Source organism: Microtus pennsylvanicus, chromosome 13, assembly GCF_037038515.1.
Source record: "Microtus pennsylvanicus isolate mMicPen1 chromosome 13, mMicPen1.hap1, whole genome shotgun sequence".
Taxonomy (NCBI): Eukaryota; Metazoa; Chordata; class Mammalia; order Rodentia; family Cricetidae; genus Microtus; species Microtus pennsylvanicus.
In genome coordinates, this window is record NC_134591.1 from 28,715,023 (window position 1) to 28,739,342 (window position 24,320).

The following is a 24,320-nucleotide window of genomic DNA, read 5'->3' on the forward strand; positions in this document are numbered from 1 at the left end:
CACATTTATTTTCCACATATTTATATACCCCAAACCAAAAGGGGGAAGAAGGCAAGACTTCTTTACCACAATACAAACAGAACAAACAGAGTAATCCCAGGTCTCCAATACCTGGAACATCAAGTAATTATATCCTGCGTTAAGTATTCTGTTGTTTATACAGGACTTGCAGTGACCACACCTCAGGTAAAGCATCCTGTAGGCAGCCACTCCCTGGGTCCTACCTCCTGTCATAAGCTTGAAACAGCAAGAGTAAGCTTGAATTCTCTTGTAGAAGGACCAGCGGGCTGCGTTCCTGCCACTCGGCTCCTGGCCGCCTGGCTAGCTTATGCCCCAAAATAATTACATGGAAACTGTATTTTTTTTTTTTTTTGGTTTTTCGAGACAGGGTTTCTCTGTGGTTTGGAGCCTGTCCTGGAACTAGCTCTTGTAGACCAGGCTGGTCTCGAACTCAAAGAGATCCACCTGCCTCTGCCTCCCGAGTGCTGGGATTCAAGGCGTGTGACACCCGCCTGGCGAAACTGTATTCTTTTAAACACTGCCTGGCCCATTAGTTCTAGCCTCTTATTGGCTAATTCTCATATCTTGATTAACCCATTTCTAGTAATCTGTGTAGCATCACGAGGTGGTGGCTTACCAGGAAGATTCTAGCCTACATCTGTCTTGAGTCTAAGCATCATAACGTCTGCCTCACTGCCTTCTACCCAGCATCCTGTTCTGTTTACTTCGCCTACCTAATATTCTGTCCTATCAAAGGGCCAAGGCAGTTTCTTTATTAACCAATGAAAGTAACACATAGACAGATGACCCTCCTCCATCATTCTCTGACCTCTAGTCAATGTGGAATGGAACCACATCTATGGGCTCCAATAAACAGTTGTAAGAATTGTACTTTGATAAATTGTGTTTACTGTTAATTTTCATACAAGAATTATGGTATTGACCTGTTAATCTTTCTAACTACTTTGGTTCACTATGGAGATGTTACTGGTTAGAAAAAGGTTAGAAATCATCTGAGAAAAATGACATGATGCCAATGAGTCCTTATATTTGATATGTTTAATAAGACCATCCTAGATCAATTTAAATAGGCCATCCCATCTTGGTCATCCTCCATTCCTTTATTAGAAGATACTGTGGCCATAGAAGCATGTTTATTGCAAAACATTATCTGCTTGCTTATGATTATATTGTTATTTGTGAACCCTCTTGATGGAAAGTTGGCTCAGAGGTGCAGTGTCTAGCTACACACTCTCTCTTAACCCTTTCCCTATTAAGAGAGGCTAGTAGTCAATGACTGGTAAGATCTTTTCCCTCTAGGCAACCAGAGACAGGGCATGCAGGATAGAATATATGTACCGATGACAGGCAAGTCTGCAAGGTGGAAGAAGACAGCATAAGCCAGGCACAGTTATCCGCCGTACAGCAGAAGCACGGGCTTTAATAAATAAATTATAAAGGTGGGAATATATCAGACTCTATGATGCAGATCCATTCTAGCTCGGCCAAAGGTCAGAGAGTTCAGGTTTATTCTTGCTGCTTCAAAGTCATGACAGGAGATTTGACCCAGGGAGTAGCTGCCTACTGGATGCTTAGACTAAGATATAGTTCTTGCATTTCCTGCTTAAACAATAGAATACTTAACTCAGGATATAGTTACTTAATGCTTCAGGTATTGAAGATGCAATTGCTCTGTTCTTTGTATCATGGTAAAGCAGTCTTTTGCCTTCTCCCCCTTTTTAGATTGGGGTAAATAAAAATATGGAAAATAAATGTGGGTGAATTCAGTATTCACTGGGTTGCCATCCTGACTCTATTCTCTGTCTCTATTTCTTTTGTGTGTCTGTTTTGTTTGCCTAATATTTCTAATCCACATGCCTCTGCCCTGGACCATATGAAACAGTCGAGGCTGAACTCTGACAGAAGGCACCCAAATGTGGGACCCCTGACAGATGTAACCCCATCATGGGGTCATGACAAGAGAATGTATGTGTGTTTTATATGATTCCTACAAACAAAACTGCCTGGGCCTCTCCACTACAAGAATCGTTTTAAAAACAATTAGAAATTAATACAGTAAGCCCTTTTAAACTTAAATAAATGCAGGGAGGGACACAGTACTTTATGTTTTTTTATTATTGAAAACATATTTTTTCATACAATATATTCTGATTAGTTTCCTCTCCCCACTCCTCCCAGATCCTCTCTGCTTTCCCATCCACCCAAATCTACACCCTTTCTTTCTCTCTCATTAGCAAACAAGTAGGCACATAATAATAATAAAAGATAAAACAAAAACAAACCAGAATAGGACAAAATAAAGCAGAAAAAAGAGCACCAAGGTTACAAGAAATACATACAAGATGCTGAGACACACACATTCACAAACAGAAAATCCATAAAACATAATCAAAAACCATAATATAGAAGCAAAAGATTTGCAAAGAGGAAAGGGGGGGGGGAGCCCAGGCAAAGCATTGTGAGACAAAAATACTATTGAGTTCCTTTCGTGCTGGCCATCTACTGGCAGGCTTGGATCTGTCCTTAGTCTGGTTTGTATATTCAGTGAGACTTCATTGGAGAAAACTAATTTTTTCTTTGTGAGATATTACCAACTGGAGATAGTTTCTGGGTTAGAGATGGGGGTTATATCTATTTCCCTTCTCAGCACCAGAACCTCATCTGGTCCAGACCTTAGGAACAGGAGGCAGAAAGATCATAATAGTAGGGATGAAGACACCAAGGAAACAAGGACTGAAGCACGGTGAACCCACAGGGACTATGGCGGCATGCACAGGGGCACAATATTTTAAAGACATAAAGTGGCTTTCTAAGTAAAATCTGGCAAAGACAGGGATTGTAAAAAGGTTTTTCATAAGTCAACCTTTCCATCAATGGTAATTAAAATTTTGGATTATTTGGTAAGTCCTTTAAACTAAGCAAAAATAGCAACAGACATAATTACATTCTACTGCCTACCAATATTCTGAACAAGCAACCATTAAAAAGCAGTGGTACATATACATGCCTTTAGCCCCAGCACTCAGGAGGTAGAGACAGGAGGGTCTCTGTGAGTTCAAGGTCAAGCTTGTTTACACAGCTAATTCCAAGCTAGCTAAAGTAGCCGCACAAGTAGAGCCAGAGCTGCAGCCACACATGAAGGTGACACATGCTTTTACTCCCAGTACTCCTAAAGCAGAGGCAGGCAAATCTCTTGTGAGTTTGAAGCACATCTGGTCTACATAGGAAGTTCTAAGCCAGCCAGGGATACATATGAGACTCTATCTCAAAAGAAGAAAACAACAACAAAAAGCATTTATTTTACTTCAAAATCAGACACAGTTGATTTTCAAAGCCATGCATAAAGGCAAGATTGGTACAGGAGCACAGGTCTGCCTGCTAGGTTTGCCATTCACTGTATAGTTCAGAGCAAATGCTGCCTAGTTATGCTGTCTTTAAAGGAATACTGAAAAGTCTACCTTCGCTGTTAAAGATTTCAAGGTCTGACTACAGCAGATACACAAACATGGTGTTAAAGATCAGACCTAGGCTTCAAAGTTCACCAGTTTACCAAACAAATAAAAATTATAGGGCCTTTATCAGCCCTGGAACCCTACTACACAGAAAATTTTCAGCTAAAAGCCTGCCTTTGTGTACAGCCAGAAGATCATAGCTATCAGGGGAGAAAAAAGTCAACAAATGGATGACCTTCCCTGAGTACCACATATCAGGTGGAGCCCCACATGCTCTTTTCATTCACAACACAAATCATAATTATAAATAATACATTATAGGTCTTTTTACATATATGTCCTTTGGAATAAATCCTGAGTTCTATCCTGCTCAGAACTAAACCTGGCAGACAGCACACCATACAAATACAAGTGTTTACTACACAGATTACCTTTACACAGAAAACAAAAGACTTGATACATACAAAATAGTAATGTAATCATTTTTAAACTAATGCAAAGCAAAACAACATTGGAACAATAAAAGAATGATCAACCAAAAAGAAAGCCGAAAAATCTTAAAAGTCATGAAGCCAAAAGAAAACCATAAAATTTAAAAATACAAAATAGAGCCATAAAGGAAACTTTTTAATTTATTTTCTATGTGGATGTGCATAAACAAACTCTTGTATGTGGCCCTAGCAATGGAATTCAAGGCATCAGACTTGATGGCAAATACCTTTACCTGCTGAGCCACCTTGCCAACTCAAGAGAAAAGAATTTTTTTTTTTAAAGTTCTGTCTAGAATAAAAAGTTTTAAAAGCTACCAGTAAAATCTTTATTTGCCCAAAAGGCATAGTGGATATTATTTCAAATGTTCACAAGCTATATAAAAGAGTCAGTCAATCTGCCTCGTTCTTTAAACCAATAGTAAATACTAAGCATGTGGAACACAAAGAACGGCTGGCTGCTGGGGCTTGGATAAGAGCCCAAGGTGGCTATGCATTAAAGACTTGCTTCTTCAGGAAGTGCAGCTAAGAGGTTGGCCCTTAGATGTGAGACCTTGGGGGACCCTTAGGTCACAGGTGACTCGTCTCTCTTCTGCTGGTTTCAGGGTCTTCTTTCAATGGCCTTGGCCACTTTATCATAGTGACAGAAAGCTAAAAAATATACCAGCCAAAATAAAAAGTAAAATTCCTTAGAGATAAACGCTTCCTTGAGGATGGCAACTAGGTGTAGTTAGTTGATCAGCCTTTAATCCCAGCAGTCAGAAGGCAGAGGCAGAGGCAGAGGTAGGAGGCTCTCTGTGAGTTCAAGGCTATCCTGATCTACGTGAGTGAGTTGCAGGGCAGTCAAGGGCCACATAGAGAGACTTGTCTAAAAAACAAAACAACAAAAAATGGAAACAGATTTCTTTTTCTTTTCCTTAATAAAATCTGTGGTAGTCTACGCTAATCCCCCACAGAGAGATAAAGAGAAAGGAAGTAAAGCTGCCATGTCCTGTAAGATAGAAAGAAACCCCACCCATCTTTACATTCTCAACAACTGTTTTAACTTCTGCTTCATCTTGTGCTGTTCTAAGTTATTGCTGAGCAGTGTCAAGCATCCTAAGCAGGACCCCATCTTCTGGCTCTGCTCCACTGTGCCTTCATGCATTGCCTGTCGGACCAATTTTATGCCAGAGTCACTCTGTTGAATCTGATGACCTTATTTATTTAGGGTTATACTAGTTTACACATAGCACACACAGGTAACAGGTATATTCTAGAAGGTATATATTCTAAATGAAATAACAGGTATATTCTAATAAAGTATACACCGAACTAGAAAATCAAAAAGCATGTCAGCATGCATCTACTTCAGTTTCCCAATTCTAAACATGAACTAAAAGCTTCACAGCTTTGGGGGATGTAAAATCAAATTAATGGACATTTTTGACATTCAAAAATGATGTAAAACTACAGCAATAAAAGTAATGCTTGTGTTAAAATTCTCCTAAAGGGAATCAAATTCTTATACAAATCCAATGGAAACATTTTTGATATAAGACTCAAGAATTGGATCATCTTTGTTTCTATACTATCTGCATTCTTAACTTGGAGTTTACTCAAGTTTGGAAAATGTACTGTGAACTTCTATGATATACATACAAAGGCGTGAAAACAGATTGTGGAATCTGCATTTTTTTCCATTCCCCATCACCAGTGTCTCTGCCCCTGAAGTGGAATAGATGCTGAGGTGACCTTGTTACTTCTTGGAAAGAGAATCAAGGAGTCTCTTACCTCAGGGATGTTTTTCTTGGTTCGTGTTTGGACATCCTGTATCTTATTGAACACCCAACCTGATTTATTGTTCTATTTCTTAAAATCAAAACAGTGATATTTTTAAAAGCCCACCATATTTAGAACACATTTGTTTCACAAAAGTAGCAGGCTTAAAAAGACCAGGCCCCACAGAATCTGTACTCCAAGGACCAGGGGTTAGAGGAACATGCTCTCATTGGGAATACAACATACAGTATTTCAATCTTCTTTCTTGATCTTAACAGCATCCAAAAATAAGTCTGCAGATGATGTCTTCATTCCCTCACTTATAGAAAACAAGCCATATCCTTATTTCATACAGTTCCAAAAAGTAATTCTGCAAGTCAGGATTGCCAGCTGGCACCAGGAAGAGAGCAGCCTGTGAAGGAATGGCTTCCAGCAGTCACCTAGTCTCAGACCTAACATGATCCCGGGTAGAATCCTGGCCCGAAGATACACCTGGCCCGAAGGTACAAGTTGTGGTCATTCTCCTTCAGAGATCAGAATGATACTTCACAAAAACATACGCTTGGTGCAGCTGGCCCCAACACTGAAGAACCAAGCAATTAGGATGAAGACGAGATCCAACTGCTGCTGGGTGACCCATTTTATCACATCCCTCCCAGGAGAAGTGAACAGTCTCCAGGCTTTAAAGCTGCCTGCAGATGACACTGGCCTGAGGCACCAGAGCCAGCAGGAAAACCAGAGGGAGAGCAACTTCACTGGAGGCAGGGAGAGGAAAAGGCACAGAATGTGGAAGTCAGTGGAAGACTTCTTCCTGGCTCCTGCACTGACTGCTTTCTTAGGGTCTCACACTTATCACTTATAAAGTGAGGGCCCAGGGAGCAATGACAAGGCTCCACCCCACCACGTCAACACTGCCTGGATGCAAGCATTTCCTCATTCCAGACTCCAACACTTTCAATGGTTTACTACCTTTTAATGGCTGATTGCAGAGTGTTCTCTCTCTCTCTCTCTCTCTCTCTCTCTCTCTCTCTCTCTCTCTCTCTCTCTCTCTCTCTCTCTCTCTCTCATCTAGAATAAGTAATTTTGTTTCTCTTGTTCCTGTGCTGGTGACTGGACTGGGGACCCTCTACATACTAGCCACAGGCTTGGCTTCTGAGCTACGGCAGGTGCTCTGTCTTGATAAGAGTCATGGAGCATTCAGGAAAAGTCATCTACGGTCCATCCACTGACAATTCGACTAAGTGTTCTCTGCTCTCTAAGAGGCAGGCTGCAAAGTAATCCTATAAGGCAAAAAAACAAAGCAGGTATCTTTGCTGTCTCCAGACCCTAAAAACTATGTTGTTTGTGAAGTTGAACACCCCTCTATTGTTCACAAAATTGTTTATAAGTCAAGCAAATTCAAATGAGGGTGCCAGAAAACAAGAAGCAAGAATACACAGCATTCCCTCAAAGGCCAGCTCCAACCGAGGGAATGAACCTTCCCAGCAAACCAAGGTGATCGATATATGGGCTGCTCAACCAGCTTTCGGAATGAAATATGCATATATAAACGCTATTACTACAGAAAGGCCACATATGCAGACTGGAGGACGCCAAGCAATGACACCTGGCGGCTACAGGCAGCTGACCCAAGGACATTTTCTCCTAGAAGATGGAGCCTGAGGAAGACTTAAGGACCTGCAAATCCCTCCTCCACAAAACAGGTGAGCAATTAACCTATTGTTTGTCTCTTGACCTTGAAACTAAAGGCCTTAAAAAAAAGAATCAAAGAAATGCAAGCTTTAGGAAAGTTTTAGAAAAACAAGTGTGGGTCAGTGCGCTGGCTCAGCGCAGCGAGCAGAGGAACCAGCCACCTAATGATGCAAGCCCGGTGACTTGAACTCCATCTGGAAAACCCATGTAGCAGTGGAAAGGAGACTGGACTCCACAAAGTCGTCCTGCGGCTTACACTAATGCTGTGTCACACATACACACGCATGGACACACACACTTTGAGAGAAAGGAACCCGTTTTACTTACAAAGAAGAAAAATAAGCTTATTTACCAAAGGAAGTTGTGGTACATAATGCTACTGAAGCTGGAGAAAGATTGGGCTTTGGACTCATTCTTCTGAGCTAACAGCAGGATCAGACATTCTCAGCATCTCTCTGCAGCCACAACTTAAAAGGTGGCAGGTCTTGCACAAATATGTTTTCACCTGTGACAGGGGACTTGGCAAATCAGAAACATTTACACATACCACAAGAGAGAATCAAAAGGAACAAAAACATAGGAAAGGAGGAAGAAAGGGGGGCCAAAATCAGTAAATACATAAACTAAACTGACTGGGAAAAGCCATACTTCTGTCCCCAGAGAAGTGTGCAAGAATCTGACCTGTTTACTGATGCCCAGAACACAAAGATAAATCCTTTCTCCCAATTTCTCAAACACTCGGTTCCTACTCTACAATCCAGGGGCCTAGGATATTAATTGTGGCTTTTACTATTAATTAGCATTTTCTATCTATTCTCCTTAAGCAACACTGTATGAGTTTAAGGAACACTGTATGAGTTTCTGCAAAGCTCTCAGTATCTAAGCTCTTGGTAATGTGATGGTACAAAATATCACACAACCTTCCTGGCATCTGAGTATTCTACAGATACAAAAACAAAGACACGAACTTCAGATGCACTTTGTTAAGGTACAGAGTGCAAGTTAACCACCAGCTCCAAGTCATTTTACTGCAGCGACAGTCACTCCCAACCTTCCTTTGAAGAGATAAAACACCCTCTGTGGTTTTTGTTTTTCTCTGGGGAAAAAGAGGTGTTAAGCCTATTCTCAATTCTTCACCAGCACCTAGTGGCCAAGATGCCCTGCAGGCATCTCAAACTATACACTGTAGAGTAGATCAAGCACAAGCAATATTTTCATCTCTGGAATCAGGTCATCATGGAATATGGCTAACTGAGACTTAAATGCCTCTCATATGTGAGTGTATACTATATAAAAAATAACAGAATTATTAATGCAAAGGTCATTTTGAAAATAAAGATACACTTTTGTTCACACTCAAAATAACATCAAAAAATTAGCTGGGCCATGTAGGCTGTGCCAATTTTTAAAACTGCCAGCATTAAGCTCCTATTACGCTGGAGAGTTTTCCTAAGATGTTCAACACAGGGACACATTCTGATTCATCGTTATAACTGGCCTAGCTCAAGTGGCTGCCAGGAGAGCAGGGCTTTGTGGGCATTGTTCATCCTCAGGAGCTGCATTAATGCCGGCTTCATAGAATAAGTCTTCATATCTGTTTGCCAGGCTGAACAAAAAGTTAACTAGAAATATAAGTGCTTAAAGTCGCCGAGAGGAAGGCTCGACACTGACATTTTCTACCTACTTAGCATCCACCTGCATTCATCTCACTAGACATTAACACACACCAAAGTTGCTCTCTGCTATTCAAATCGTGCTATTATGCTCAGGAGTAGATTAATAATATCCACGTTCTTCATTGTAAAATAAAATTACAGCATTGGTCCAAACATGACATGTGGTGCCTCTTCCTACTTCTGCTGGCACATCAGCTTGCTCTACTGCACACATGGGAGAGAGCGCACTAAAGGTGCCCTGCTGTTTCAAAAGAGGAGGGAGAAAGGGCCGAAGGCTGAAAGAATCAGGGGAGGAAGGGAGAGAAACACATATAAACCGCACACCTGGTAGCCTGTCCAATCAGCTCTTTTTGAAGCCATCTGAGAGGAGAATGTCTTTTCTAAGCTGACACCATCAGCAACGAGACTAGCAGGAGGCCAGGAGCCTCTTTTAAATGGCTCATAACAGCCTATTAGTTTTCCCAACACCAGGAATCTTTTGCTGACCCCAAAGTATCTTTAAAAATAGAGAGAGGCGAGCATCAGGCAAGAGGGTTCCAAGTTCTAAAAGCATTGGAGGAAAGAAGGAAACTGTGACAAAGAAACACACCTACTAAAAGAGAAGCTGCTTTTCAACCAAAGGCTAGCAAGAGAGACTAAAACAGGATTTCTCTAACTGAAGAAATAGGTAAGATTTAAATGTATAATGAATCTAGTAGAATTCAAAGATTATTTTCAAACATACACAAAAAAATAACTCAAAGAGAACTGAAAATCTTTATATGTGAGTCAACTTTCCTAAATCCAATGGCTCTGGGAGCTGGAGTGTCAGTCACAACCCCGAACATCTGCAGAGAGCAGACAATGACGTACCCCCAAATCAACAGAATCATGTGTAATCTTCCAGGCAGAGCTGACAGCTGTGGGCCCCTGTACTGGGTCCCTTCAATTTTCCATGAGGCAATAAGTATGGCTTATGAGTCTGCATGTATTTCCAAGCTCAAATAATAATAATGACGATGACGATGATGACAATGATATGATGATGATGACTCAAAAGTTTTACAGTTCATGGCCTGGGGATGCAACTCAGTTGGCAACGTCTATCCAGCATGTACATCCCCTGGGGCTGGATCCGCAGCACCATAAAAACTACAATCCCACCATTTCTGAAGTGAAGGCGGGAGGACCAAGATGCTCAAGGTCATCCTAGGCTACCCAGAAAGTTTGACGCCTGCCTGGCATACGTGAGATCTTATTTAAAAAATAAAATAGTGGGGCAGCGGTGTTGCAGGCCTTTAGTCACAGCACTCATGGGGCAGAGGCAGGAGCAGGTCTCTGAGACCAAGACCAGCCTGGTCTACAAAACGGGAGTTCCAGCACAGCCAGGAATACACAGAGAAACCCTGTCTCAAAAAACAAAAATAAAAATACAAAAAATATTTAGGCAAAATTAAATTGCTGCAGGTCATACCTGCCTGTGAGCCACTGCATGGAACAAGCAATCACACGCGCTTCTCTCTGTCACAGCAAAGATGCCTTTAGTCACAGAAGATATTCTGCAATGACTGAAATGTAGGAATGCCCATCAGAGATGATGAAAAAGTACCAGCAGGAGAAGACAATAAAGGAACAAATAATAAGTGTCACCTGACGCTGGCTGATATTTAGAACTAGTACAAGGCTCAAATGTATACATAAGGGACAGGTGCTGATACACAACAGGTGTGGCTGGTTCAGGTCCGTTTCACACTTTGGAAGGGATGGTAGGAAGTCAAAAACATCCTGACGACCTGGGATTCGGGAGCAGTTCATGGGGTCCTTCAAAACAATCACAGGCCTAAAAGAACACCCAGATTCTAAGCAAATAAATAAATTAATTAAACAAATAGAAAGAAAGGAGAGAGAGAAAGAAAGAAAGCCAAGAAGAGAAGAAAGCAAAGCAGGTTGAGTCAATTCATATGGAATGTACCTTCCACGGATGATGAAATGTGTTCGTCTCTAAGGAATTAAGCATGCTATACCTTCTGGTCTGCTCTACAACAAAAGTAGGTGACCCTCACACACTGTGTCACCAGGGGCCCCAACAGTGAAGCCGCCAGTGAAACAGAAAAGTCACACTTTCTATTTTGAAAGTAGCTTGAAGGAAACACGACAAAGTGTGATCGGTTCCAGGAATATTTTCCCTATCTTACCCAATTTGATGACTTTATTTTCGAATGCACTGTGATTTATTTGCTTTGCGAAATACCTCTTATACTTCTGATCTATATAAATGATGCCCAAAGAATAAAAAAAAGTTTTAAACATCCTTTAAAAACAGTTAGTGAGCGATTTCCAATAACTTACTTAGCAGAGCATCCATCAATGGCTTGTCACTTGGGTGGGGCCAGGAGCCAAAAGAAATAGGGCAAATGCACCCCGTAAATTCCACTTTGTGATGTAGAAAACAGAGCCACAGTAACAAAGCAGGTTAAGTTCAAACCAGGAAAAAAAAATTCACTGATTATTTTAATAAAAATGCTTGGTTGACTATCTGATTTCTCACTGAAAGATGGGAAATTTAAATTTTGAAATATAAATTCATAGAATATCAGCTGGCTAAATTCTCATGAAAACATTTCATCTTTTTGCAGTATTTATCTTTTCAAGGAAAAAACATTTTAAGCTTTCCTTCCATGCTCATGAGCAATATATTTATATTCCGTACTGAAATATTCAAGGCATAAATAAGCTGCTGGAGCTTTAGATTTTTCTTATCTTCCAGGCTTCCGGAGGGGAGAATAACTACGGTGGTGTGTTACACAGCTATGGAGGTAGTGGGTGTGACCAGTACTACGAACACCGGTAAACCTACGCTTGACCCCAGCTACCAGAGGCACCGGATAATTTAAAGAGGGTTCATAAACAACACAATGACAGCCCAAATATGTAAAACTAATCTGGGGTGATCGCCCGTTACCACTTTCCTGTACTTCAGTATCAGTATGCTCATCTTTACTGGGTCCTTGAGATGAGGAAAGCGAGGCTGGGCAGAGGGGGAGGTGTTTAAAAGAACCAGGACAAGCAACTAAGCTTAAATCAGACACTGGAACATCTGCATTCAAGCCTAGAATTTTCCACCTGCCTCTGCTAAATTAAGAATTTGAGCCTAAGTGACAAAACCTACTGGGGCAAAGCAACCCAGCAGAAAGCTGGCAGCATTGTGCCAAGGAGGCCGTGCATGTAGGGTATTTACTTACAAAAACAGGACGGGCCCTAAGAAAAACTAGAGAAAACAGTCAGGCTTGGAGCCATTCTTCCAAGAAAGCTAGAGGCCCACAGGGTAACTCCACTAAAGACAACTCTTACACTTGTCAGAGAACTGCAACTCCAATCTCTAAAATCCTGTCTTCCAAATTTTAATAATCTAATTTCAGTCATCTCTGTTCCAAAGGGAAGGAAGATAAAAATGTCATGCCATTGTCTGTGTGTGTGTATTTCTCTAATAAGACAGGCCTACAAGTTTTGATCAAATGTTCCCAGATGCTCAGATCCAAAAAAAAAAGTCATTTTTTATTTTGTTTTCTTTTGCTTGTTTTGTGAATCCTGGTTTCTCCGTGTAGTCCTGGCTGTCCTGGAACTCACTGCCTGTCTCTGCCTCCTGAGGGCTGGAATTAAAGGTGTGTGTATTGTATACACTCCACAATAAGGAGATACGGAAAATCAAAACATTAAAAACGGCCAGTACCTTTTGCTCTAAGTAAAACCAGTCAAGAAAGTGTCTAATGAAACTTTAAAGTGACTTTGACCATGGCTCAAAGAAAGTAAAATAAAATAGAATAAAATACCATCCTGGATAAACAGTTTACCTGTCTGATGTTTTCATAAATACAGAGGGGTGATATTCTACTAATACAGTTTTTAAAGTTGTTAAAATAATGAACATCCCACAGCAACAGAACTATGGAGAAAAAGAACAATTAATTAGAATATATATTTTCTTTTCTAAATAACAGTGACTTTCTTTTCTGCAATTAAAAAAAAAGTATTTAAAAAATATAAAGAGGACCAGTAGTGGTGATGCACACCTTTAATCCCAGCACTTAAAAGGCAGAGACAGGTAGATCTCTGTGAGTTCTAGGTTAACGTGGTCTAGATCACGTTCCAGGATAGCCAGGATTACAGAGAGAAACCCTATCTCAAAAAAAAAACAAAAACAAAAAAAAAAGAGTTATACCCAATCTGTTTCAAGTTCCTTTTCTTCAATTTTTTAAAAATTAATTATTTGAGACAAATTTTTTAAGTTAGAGAAGAGACTGGTATTAATCTAACACTATTAAATTGGACTAGGAAAAGATATAGATACCTCCACCTAGGAGTTTAAATTGTACACTAAGACAAAATCTTCAGGGTTTTTTAAAAAAAATCCTTTACCCTTTAAATATAAACAAGTTTACTGAAAAAAATTGTCATTTTTTTAAACTAAGAATTTCTGTCAAATTTGCTCTTAACTGTCAGAAAATAACATCATATCGGTAATATAGATATATAACAGGAAACTTCACATTTTAAAATACTTTTTTAAAACACCAATTAATTTATTATAAGTGAGACAAACTATAAACTGATGTCGTTTTTAATAGCATGACACTTACTCTTATGACCTTCTTGGCTGTTTCCCATGTCACATTCCTTCCCAAAGCCCTTATCCTTCTAGGTATGAAGATGGCTCACAGGGAAACCTGTCATTCCACAAACTATTCAGTAACCAGTCAAAAAGGAAACACGGAGTTAAGAGCGTCGGTAAAGTGGATGCTTTCAATACACCACACGTTGTTTGAGAAGACAACACCCTGTCCAAAAGCAGATTCTTTCTATAAATACCAATGTCTAGAAATTTAGAATCCACACTGGGGGTCGATTGAGAACACCACACAGAACTAACTGCCTTTGGTTTTGTCTCACAGGCTCAGAGGACGGGTTAAAGACACAGGGAATTTTCCCTTGAAATAGAAATTTTCCTAGTGACCTCACGACAGTGAAAATTATGAAGTAAATGACCAAGCTAAATAGCAGATCTGTTCGTTTTTTACTAAAAATTTTCCTAAACACTTAGTCAAGACTTGGGATTTTATAACATGAAATTTCTACTATTGATTCTGAAAGCTGTCATTTAAACCTACATTAAAACATGTGCATAAAACATTGTTTTTGAAGCTTATACATGTCCCCATTTCGGCTTCAATTTATATTGCTTAAAATCCAAAACTAATGAACTAGCCAGCTAGCATCTTGAAGAAAGTTAAATACACAATCATTGCATATTAGAACATGCAATAGCAGATTTGTCATGAAACCACAACACATGGATTCAATGAGGACCATCAGAAAATGACACTGGCCCAACCAATTGAACATCCGATATAATTTTCTGTCCTCGGGAGCAGGGTGTGGCATCCCAGTAAGTACAGAGCCTGCATATAGTTATTTATCAGCAGAAAGACCACACACATTAAGAATGTACCTAACCAGGATAAGCTAATCTGTAGGTACCAACACAAATTAAAAACAGAGTGCCCTTGTTCAAAAATTCAAGATGTCTAAGTCAAGTAGGGAAAGTTATAAAACTGTTCCGATCCCAGAGTGCATAAGGCAGCCCAGACTCTAGAAAAGCACCATGTTAAATTAAAAACCAAACCATCAGAAATGTGGGATGTGGTCGGTCCAGCTGAAGACCCCACAGCAACAGGAAGAATTGAGGTGGATTACTGGCATGTTTTTCTCTGAAGGGCGGTAGAAAATTTAGGCCCAAGGTAACGCAACCTGTCCCACTCGATGCTAACAGAAGGGTAACCTCGTCAGGCCAGCTCTCCAGTTTCTCTCTCTTCCAAATAAGAATCACGGCAATAAAGGTGCTAATGAGAACGTGACAACATGGAAGGCTTAGTAAGATCTCAGATGAGAGGAAAGGAACTGACACTATCAGGCGACAATGAAAAATGTCTGGGGTATTTCAGAGTACACGGTCCTTCAGAGGAGTAAAGGAGCCTAAGGACGATTCACCACTATGGTGCTGGTGCTCTTGTATCATGCAAATAATACCAGAAAAATGTCACTGGTTTAAAAAAAAAATTTCCAAGTAGAGAGAAACATGTGATTGTAACTTAGCAGTCAGAGTATTCTGGATGGCTCTGATGTGTCCTTTAAGAGAACTTGGGACTTGCTTCTAGAAGAGAAAATGGGAAAAAAAAAACTATTATATATATATTTATGTTAACAAGAAAAGCACCAACAGCTGAGGGTAGTTTCCAGGGTTCGGCCATAACCATCTGGCCGTGCAGAGAACAGAGACTACAGCAAGGAATAGAGCAGAGGGATTGTGGCTCCCGGCACAGTTCTCCCATCACCTACTAATGAAGCCTGGAGTCTTTATTAAAATAAAAAAAAAAAATGGAACTTTATGGTGAGAAGCTACAACCAACTAACCAAAACTCAGAACCAATTCAGACTTCCAATGACTGGCACCTCTTAGGCCTAGGTAAGTAAAACAGGTACCGTGGTGAACAGGTGGGCTGGTGGACACTGACCAGTACTAGGAATTAGACACAAGTGGTGTGAGCAGCGTCAGCAGTGGCCTGGCTTCACTCCCAACACCACACTGGGGAGGACACACTTAGACCTGGAAACACTTAAAACATATTCCTTCATACTTTGTAAATGACAACTTAGTCACTCAAACAGGCAACAAGGAGACACACGGGAAGGGATGAAAGGAATGTGTTTCTTTATGGATTTTTCTACCCCGCACCACACCAAGAACTGGAAAAGAAATACAGGACTACTCAGAGCCATCCAGCAAATTGTCTCTATTTGCATACCTAAAGCGCCAGATGAAGAAAGAAGATACAGATCCAGGAGAGCTTTACACCTGTTCGCCAAAATGGAGACTCCAGGTCAGCTTCTAACAAACAAACAAAACTACCAACAGCACAAACATGAAACTCGAGGAATCTGGACAAACGGTTCTAGACAAGGCTGCGTTCTGACGCAACTAAACAATTTCAAATAAGCAGGTTTCAATTAGGAGAATGGGAAAACCACCCCCAACTGGCACTCAAGTCAATGACTTTTTGCCTTAAGTTTTGACACTGGGCTACGTTTTTGAGAAGACAGAATTATTAAGGATAAGATGGAAAGAAAAACTGCTTCTTAAGGCTCTTTTGTCCTTTCAGAAGGTATTGTATCTCGGCAGTGCTAACCACTGTTCTTTGGAAGAAGGAATTAAATGATAGCACATAACTGGTAGCAATTCCTCCTTTTTCCACAATTTAAGAAAATGTAAAGAGGAGACAAGAAGATGGAAATTTTCATCGTAAAGATGGAAGTAGTAAATATGCATACAATTGTAAATGACGATCTGAACAGGTAAAAACTCCAGGCTCAGCTCACACCTAGAAGCATGGTGTTTTTTTGCGCTCTGGCCCTGTATTAAGTGGTTGGCTTTTCCGTGGAATGACTGCTGGTCATTGTCACCACGGCCGCCGCACCTGCTGGTAAACCCAGTTTGGTTGGTCCGCCTGGCTCCTTCAGTCTCCCCAGTGCGCTCACTAGTCTTGCACTAAGGCCTCGGGAGATTTTAGCCGGGTAAATGCAGGAGCAAACGCAGGACTCACGGTGAGCTACCTAAAGGCGGTAAGCTAGCTAAACCCCGAAGCCTGCGGAGAGCAGCAGAGCATCCGCGCTTCGCGCCAGTAGCGCGCAGACCCGGGGATGCGATCGCCGGCTGCAACCTCGCACCGCTGCGCCTCACACGCAAAAGGGGATCACTACCGCTCCCGCCCCGAGCGCCCACGGCCTTACGCTACCCCGGCACACCACGCGTGGCCTCTCCAAGTCTCCAGACGCCGTCCCAGGTGGGCACACGCCAGACACCACCGCCGCGCTCCCGCACGAAGAGCAGCTGCGTGTCCTCCCACAAGGCGGCCGCAGGCGCCACAGGAAGCGGGCGCTGGGGCGGGAAGCCCCCTCCCCCACACTCCCTCCAATGCACTCACCTGCGTCTGGGCGCAGTTTTTCCCGGTGGCGCTACACGCCGCGGTGCAGAGTACGTCCACGCCCGTGCACGCGGCTGGCGCCACCAGCCCCACTCTGCTCCCAGGCCCACTCTGCTCCCACCGCCCCACCGCCGACCCGGGCCCACGGGAGGGGTGGTGCCGGGCTCCCGGTCCCCTGCAGGAACTTCGAGGGCGCTACCTCCCGCTGTCGCCAGCGGCGTGGTCGCCCCGAACCGGCCAGCGCTCGTTCGGGCGGATACGAGCCGGACGCTGCCTAGCGCTGCGGCGGACACCCGAGTCCGGGGGGCACCGGGAGTCTGGGCTGGAGCCAGTGGAGGAGCGGCCGTCCCCGCCCCCACCCACGCCCCCCACACTTGCCTGCTGCGGCTCGGCTGCAGCTCCCACGGCTCGCGCCGCCGGCCGTCAGCACCGCTCACAGGAGTCACGCTGGCGGCGGCGGGAAGGCGGACTGGAACCCGGCGGAACCCCGCCCTACCGGCCGGCTGCTGCCTCAGTGACGCTGGGGCGCCGCGGTCCCGCCGTTTGTAGCTGGGCGGGGAGGCGGGGCTTGCCTGGCAGCGCGCCAGGAGGCGGGGCCGAGGCGAGCTCGCCACGCCGCCAGCCGGCCCGTGTGTGTGCCCAGTTCCGCCACCCTCAGGGGCAGAAGCTCCCGCTAGGCGTCCTCCACTGGGCTCCCCGGGGCCGCCCGAATAAGTTTGCACACACACACCGAGAGGTTCGGAACAGTGACCCCAGAGACCCCGGCTTGTGCAAGGGGTCACTTTGGACATGTGTACGTGCTCCAAGTGTAGGTCTAGATACACACAGAGAATACATGTTTTTCAAGAATTTTTAAAGGCTCATTTTCTCCCCCCTCGTCCAAAGCCCAAAGGTCCTGTACCTCGACGGGAAACTAAAAGCTTAGCCCCCGCTGTGCATTTCCACCTCCCTAGACAGAATCTGAGGTCTAAATAAACCCTGAGTATCTATCTGAGAGGGGTGCTATGCTCTGCTTAAGATGTGAAGTAGGAAATCCTGCACTCGACCATGCTTGCACCTGCCGTGAACCACATTCTCCTAGGACCCCCACGCCAGCCAGGAAAAGGCCCAACTCCGAGGGGGCGTCCGAATGCTCTCTATCCCTTGCCTGCTTCGTTCACCTGGCTCAACCCCCCACCCCCTTTACCCCGAAAAACCTGGGTCTGCTCTGGACCCAGACCCGAGACTGGGAGACAGAGCCGCGCACGTTTTTTACACCTGCTTGGCGACTTAATTACCAGAGCACCTGTCGTACTGGGATTTTTTTTTTCTATTATTGAAAAGGTTTCGGCTTTAACCCTTCCCTTTAGAAAACTACATTTAAAAACATCACCTGTCATACCTACCTGAAATTGCGGGAGGCAGGAGGAAAGAACTGAACAGTGGGCGATTGAGTCACCGCAAGAACGTGATGGAGGTTACAGCTTCAAGGACATGATGCGGGTTTGATGCAGCAAGGTTTGCTAAGGGCGCCCAGCGCTCCCCGCCCCCATGCGACGGGCGGGGAGGAAGGACTCCTCTAACCCAGGGCTGGGTGGGGGAGGCAAATTTACCCTCTAAAGGGAAGTGAAATCAGGCATAGTAAATTAGGGAACACAATCATGGTCAAAATGGAGACAGGCCATCCTCAATTTGGAAGACCCAGGTTGGGGACACCAGAAATAGCTAATTGATTCAACATCAGCATTTCTGTGTCACCCCAAATCAGATTTAGAATTAAATGACCTTAGCTGACTTTGTGCGGATTCCTGAGAAATCCGCTCAAAGCAAGCGCCTGTGCCTCTTTGACCTCCCTCTAAACAGTTAATTATAATATTCCTGTCCCAGGCATGCATTATGGCTAAGAATGCCGGTTTTGAAATGTTGGGGAGAAATGGGCCTACCCATTTTGCTCATCTAGACCTGAAACCCTTCCAATACCCTTCACTCTACTTTCTGAAGATGTCTGCTTGAAGTTAGGCGACCTCTCTCAACAGACACTTTCCAAGTCTACTAAACCACTTCTGGTCTACAATCTTCGTTCTCCTAGAGAACTCCCAAACCAGTTAGCTTTATAAAGAAATGCCCCAACCCTTGGTGAAAAGCATGAAGGGGGAGACTCAAGAGTCTGTTAAGATGGGTTCCGGGAATGGCAGTGATAACAGGCGGAAACAGCTTTTTAATTAATCTCTGAAATGATGACATTGAAACACTCAACATTTTTTTCTTTTCCGTGGACTTGTTTGTTTGATTTTGACAAATCTCTCAGATGTCCCATTTAAGAAGCCATTTTACAAGGATTATCTTCCGGGCACAAACATCCCTAACCTTCCTTTCCCCACAGAACACAAACATCCTTTCCATGACCTTTAGGAAGTGATTATCATTTAGGAAGATAATTTATTGGGTTACTACTGTCTATGTTGTACTCTCCCACCCCCCTTCATACTAAGCCTACCTTTTTAGGTGACAGTTAATAGTAGGCCCAGAAAATAAAACAGATGTATCTCCCACCCCCACTGCCCTGGCAATAGCTCTAATAAACAGAGGTGTAGAGGGAGGCTGAAGGTTTAGAGTCTTAAGCAAATGGAATGTTTGTACATGGATGGGGTAAAGGGCAGAACCCGTGCATTTCAGGGAAGAAGGACATGGACATTCATCCCCGTCCAGCAGTGTGAAGAGTAAACACTAAATGGCTGATTATTTTTTTTCACCCTCTACACAATAAAGCCAGACCTGAAGCTGTAATTAGGAGAGAAAACAACCAATCTCAAGGTCAGTTTCGATAACAGATACTTGAAAATAGAAAATGGGGAACGTGCCCACCCTCCAATCTGCCACAATTATACAGCTCTCCTATTAATTCTTTATAGACGTGACATAGGTGGATGCCGTAGCAACGTGCTGGGCATAAATTAAGCAACAATGGCCACGAGAAGTCCTGTCTGCCACGGGGCTTCAGGGTGGGCATTGCCACCTTGCCATCCCTAGCCCCCACGCCCTTGACAGAGTCGAGTTAGGGGAGGGGGGCGCTGGCAGAGTGCTGGATTTTCGAACCAGCGTGTGGGTGGGGTAAGGAGCACCGAGAGAAGAACCCCCCGGGCCAGCTTTGTACCTTGCCCCCATACTTTGCGTCTTGAGCACCACTCGGCGCTCACACGCACACACTCACCCACACCCCCTTGTGCCAATAATTTAAACTTCTCCGAGGCAAAGCCAGCACCTCGGTCCGCCACCACCTCCCCCGCCCTCCTCGCCCGGCGAGCATCCTCCCCCTTTCCCACGTCTACCCGGATTCGCTCTTTCGGAGTAGAACGCCGACTGGTTTCCCCTGCACCCGGAGAAATCACAAAAGTTAAAATGAAGCGTGTGCCTGTCTGCCCAGTGTCTGGTCCCCAACCATCTTTCTCCCGGCGTCAGTTTTAACAATAGCTACTCGAGGAAGGGGAGCTGCGAGGAGGGGCTGAGGGCTGTGCAGCCGACTCAGCTCCCAGGGTAGCTGCGCTGCCTCGCGGCTGCCAGCAAGTCCCTCTCTCCCGGAAGGCGGGCTCCGCCGCGTAGGACCAAGGACAGGGCTTGGAATCCACTGCCCAGCGCCCAGCACCGCGAGGTTCCCAAGCAGCCGCCGCTTCTCTCACACAGCTCCACGGATCTTATTTACGTTTTTCTGAACAAAGGGAATCTCATATCCGGTACAGGCTCAAAGATTCGGCCCCAAATTGACAATCTTGTTTTAAATCTGAATTACTATCATTGGAATCCGTGAATCAGAGACCTCGTCTCTGGCAATGATGAGTTTTGACAGCTTCTAACCACCCCAGCCCCAACCCAGCCCCAGCCCTCAGGCTCTATGTACTTTTTTCAGTCAACTACAACTCGCTGCCTGGTGCAGCATCTAAATTCCATCTGGCAATCCCCTCTCCCCAGCACATGCTATCTGGTTAATGCAATTAAGCTGAGGGGTTTTTCCCCTGGTCTAATCTGCAAGCAAGTCCAGGCTTCCAATTTCCCCAGTTCTCCGATTCCTTTGCGAAAGTAGAGGCATGCATTTCCCCCAAAATTCAAGTTATCCCTCTCTTCCCACGAAATGAACTTCCAACCTCAACCCCTAGGCTCACTCAGCATCTATCCTCCCATTGTAGCCCTGCTGTATCTTGACCACATTTACCACTTAAGTTTCTGCCTGTGACATTTACGAAAATTCAGTACGTTAAGCATGCGTCCACTGTCTTTTAGTCTGACTCTCTAGAATTTAAAAAAAAAAGCAAAGCAGTCGCTTTGAAATGAGGCAAACATGTGCAATTAACTTCACATTCTGTATTCCGCTCACTTACAGGTTTTCTGGGTTTGCCAGCGCATCGCTGCAACTAATGATTAAAGAAACCAAACCGAAACTTACCTTTCTCCCTTAAGGTTTTTGTGTATGTGTGTTTTTAAAGTAACGGTGCAGTTCTCCCAATAAGGATGAGCAAGAAGCTGCTGGATAGTTCTCTTAAGACAGCACGAAACCTAAACTGTGCTCGGCTTAAAAGAAACAAATAAAAAGAAATGCTCTCGACCCCAAAGTCCAATGCTAAAAGAAATGATGAAAAAAATATGAAAGGGGAGGGGAAACTTAAAAAAGAGAGTTTAAAAAGACGGAGAGACTACCCTCCTACTGCCGTTCAACTAAACAAAAAGGGGCAAGAAAAACAAACCAAGGAACAAAGAAAAGAGACGAAAGAACGTTTTTTCAAAAAGACGATGTCTTTCTCCTTGTTGCTTTTTAGTAGGTCGCTACAGGAGTAAGCTGCTGCATCTCTAAGTGAGAACAGAAATAAGGGGGGAGGACGTCTTAAAAGGGAGGTGGACTGGACCACAGATTTATAGCACCGTATCACCAACCCCTTCTCTGCCTCCGCACTGCCGTGTGTGCAGCTGCTCTGCCAGAGTCCTATCCCGGGCAGCACGCGCGGAAGTATACGCCGAGTCGTGCCACAACGTAACTTGCTCATCGCCCCAGGTTCCTGATTGGACCAGACGCTTCCGCTGAGGCCGCCCAGGCGAAGTTCTGCTAGACGATTGGCTAGGGACCTGTGTCACTCTCGAGAACTCAATGGAGTCCCGTTTCAAGGTAAGTTGTGCGGAGAGGTACACACTTAACACTGGCGGCGAAGGGAAATGCAAGAAGCAAAAAGAGATGGGAGAGAGCAACGTGGGAGGGTGGAACTGTACTATGAGAGTTTGCGATATGGCACCATCTATTTTCCTCTTAAGTCTTTCTGCTTCCGAAAGATTCGTTTTATTTTCCCTCACGGCTGCATCTTTGGCATATTTCTTTATAATAGTAAACTGTCCGGTATGTATGAGTCATTGAGAGCCCCTCTCTTTGATCTGAGAGGGATGAACGTACACCCATTACTTGTCCGCATGCCTTTTTCGGTTTGTGTTCCAGTAATCTGTAAATCTATACTAGATATTAGGTAGCTGTGTGTGTTGCTGTTTTAATGTGTGCACATTGATTCTCTCTCTCTCTCTCTCTCTCTCTCTCTCTCTCTCTCTCTCTCTCTCTCTCTCTCTCTCTCTCTGGAATTTTAAAAAAGAAAGTGGCTTAAATGAAAGCTGCACAGTTTAAATTAGCTTTCAGTTCATGGCAGAATAGGAAAGGGGAAGCATAAACGTCCTGTACAAAAAAACAGGTACTGAGTGGAGATAAGGTCCCTCACTTGAAGGTAAAAAGAGCAGCTGTATATAAATTAGAACAAGCCACTCCTCTGCATTTGCTGGCCATACAGTTCTGGGACCACACATGGATTGCTGACAGTAAAGATAGCTCAGCCTTTACCAGGTTTTTTTTTGAGTATTCAAAAGTTTAACCAGTAGACCTAGTGCTGTCTGTTTTTGCTTTATGGATGAAGGCTTCTTTATTCCAACCACATATTTTATTAATATTCAGAAAGCCAAAATACAGGCTTACTCATTTATTTCTTCCTTTCAGTGAAAGTGGGGTTACTTGCTTGCCTCGAGTTATAAGGAGAAGCAATATCCCCCTAGCTCATTTCCAGATGGAATTTTTCAGTTTTGACAGCTAGCATCAACTTCCTAGAGAGTACATCTATTTCTTACATAACCTCTCTTCTCTCAAAGATCATTTTGCCTGTTTATTTGTTGCTGGTTGCTGTTTCTGACAATGCAAAGGAGGGAAGGTGCTAGTGAGAAGTGAAGACTGCAGGGAGGTGGGCTGTCAGAAGGGAGAGAAAGATGGTCTGAGAGCAAAATGACTTGGAAGTGGGAAGTAAATCATTGTTCCTTCGGAGTGTCCTTGAGTTTGATACATGATTAATGACAAAGAACTGGGGACCTGTTTAGCTCCTATTTAACCTGTGTAACAGTGTCTAAGTCATATTACTTTGCATAACAATAACAGGGGTTAGGAAAAGGGGCCTCAGCCTATATGTATGATTACTATTTATAATTATAATTTCCTAGTTTCCTACTTTTTATATAACAATAGCTCTTGGGGTCTTAATGTCAACTTAAAACTATTATATAGTCTCAAGTGAAACTACAAGCAAAAATTAAGAAAAAAACAGTAGCTTGAAGAAATGAAGGCAGGAGGCTAAACATAAGAAGAGTGTATCCCTGTTTACAATAGAAGTGAGACTAACAGAAGCCTAGGTCTCCTCTAGTAACCCTTCGGTACCACCTCTCACCTGCCAGTTCAGCGCAAGGAAAGAAGGATCATTTAGGCAGAAGTATGCTATTGTCTTGTTTATTCAGAGTTATATAGGCAATGAACTAGATTTTCTCCTTATGACCATATTCACACTTTGATATTGTATTATTTTTGTAAGTTCTTATCATTGTAGCACTTTGAAGAAAATCCTTACCTTTGTAAATACACAAATACTTTTTATGGTTGGAAAAGCACTCATAAAGCTATTACATGAAAACAGTAATGCTGTTCATTCAAATGAAAAAGTACTAAATTCTGTGGATTCAGTATATATGCATTTTCTCAGTTTGACGGAGGTGGAAAATTCTCAAACTATTGTTTCATTCAACATGTTGTCTATTCTCTGGAGATAACACAGACTTACATTGCTAAGGAAATTGACAATATCCGAAACAGGAGTTTACTCCTTAAAGAAGACCATTGTTAAATTTTAAAACTTTTAAATAGATAAGCAACATTTACCTTTCCGACTTTTCAAAATA

The 24,320-nt window shown here is 43.2% G+C and overlaps 1 protein-coding gene across 18 annotated transcripts in view; it reads right to left on the bottom strand.

Annotated features, from left to right (window-relative positions):
• Elavl2 (ELAV like RNA binding protein 2) overlaps positions 1–22,086 on the bottom strand; it is a 129,286-nt gene extending 107,200 nt beyond the window's left edge. For 2 of the 18 annotated variants that reach the window (XM_075944964.1, XM_075944960.1), the window contains exon 1: positions 21,523–22,086. The gene's annotated coding sequence lies outside the window, so the exon portion shown is untranslated. Of the gene's footprint in view, positions 1–16,916; positions 17,438–17,483; positions 17,625–21,522 lie in introns of those variants that run through there. The other 16 variants (XM_075944969.1, XM_075944967.1, XM_075944974.1 and 13 more) reach the window with 14 other exon arrangements.
• Between the last annotated feature and the right edge of the window lie 2,234 nt (positions 22,087–24,320).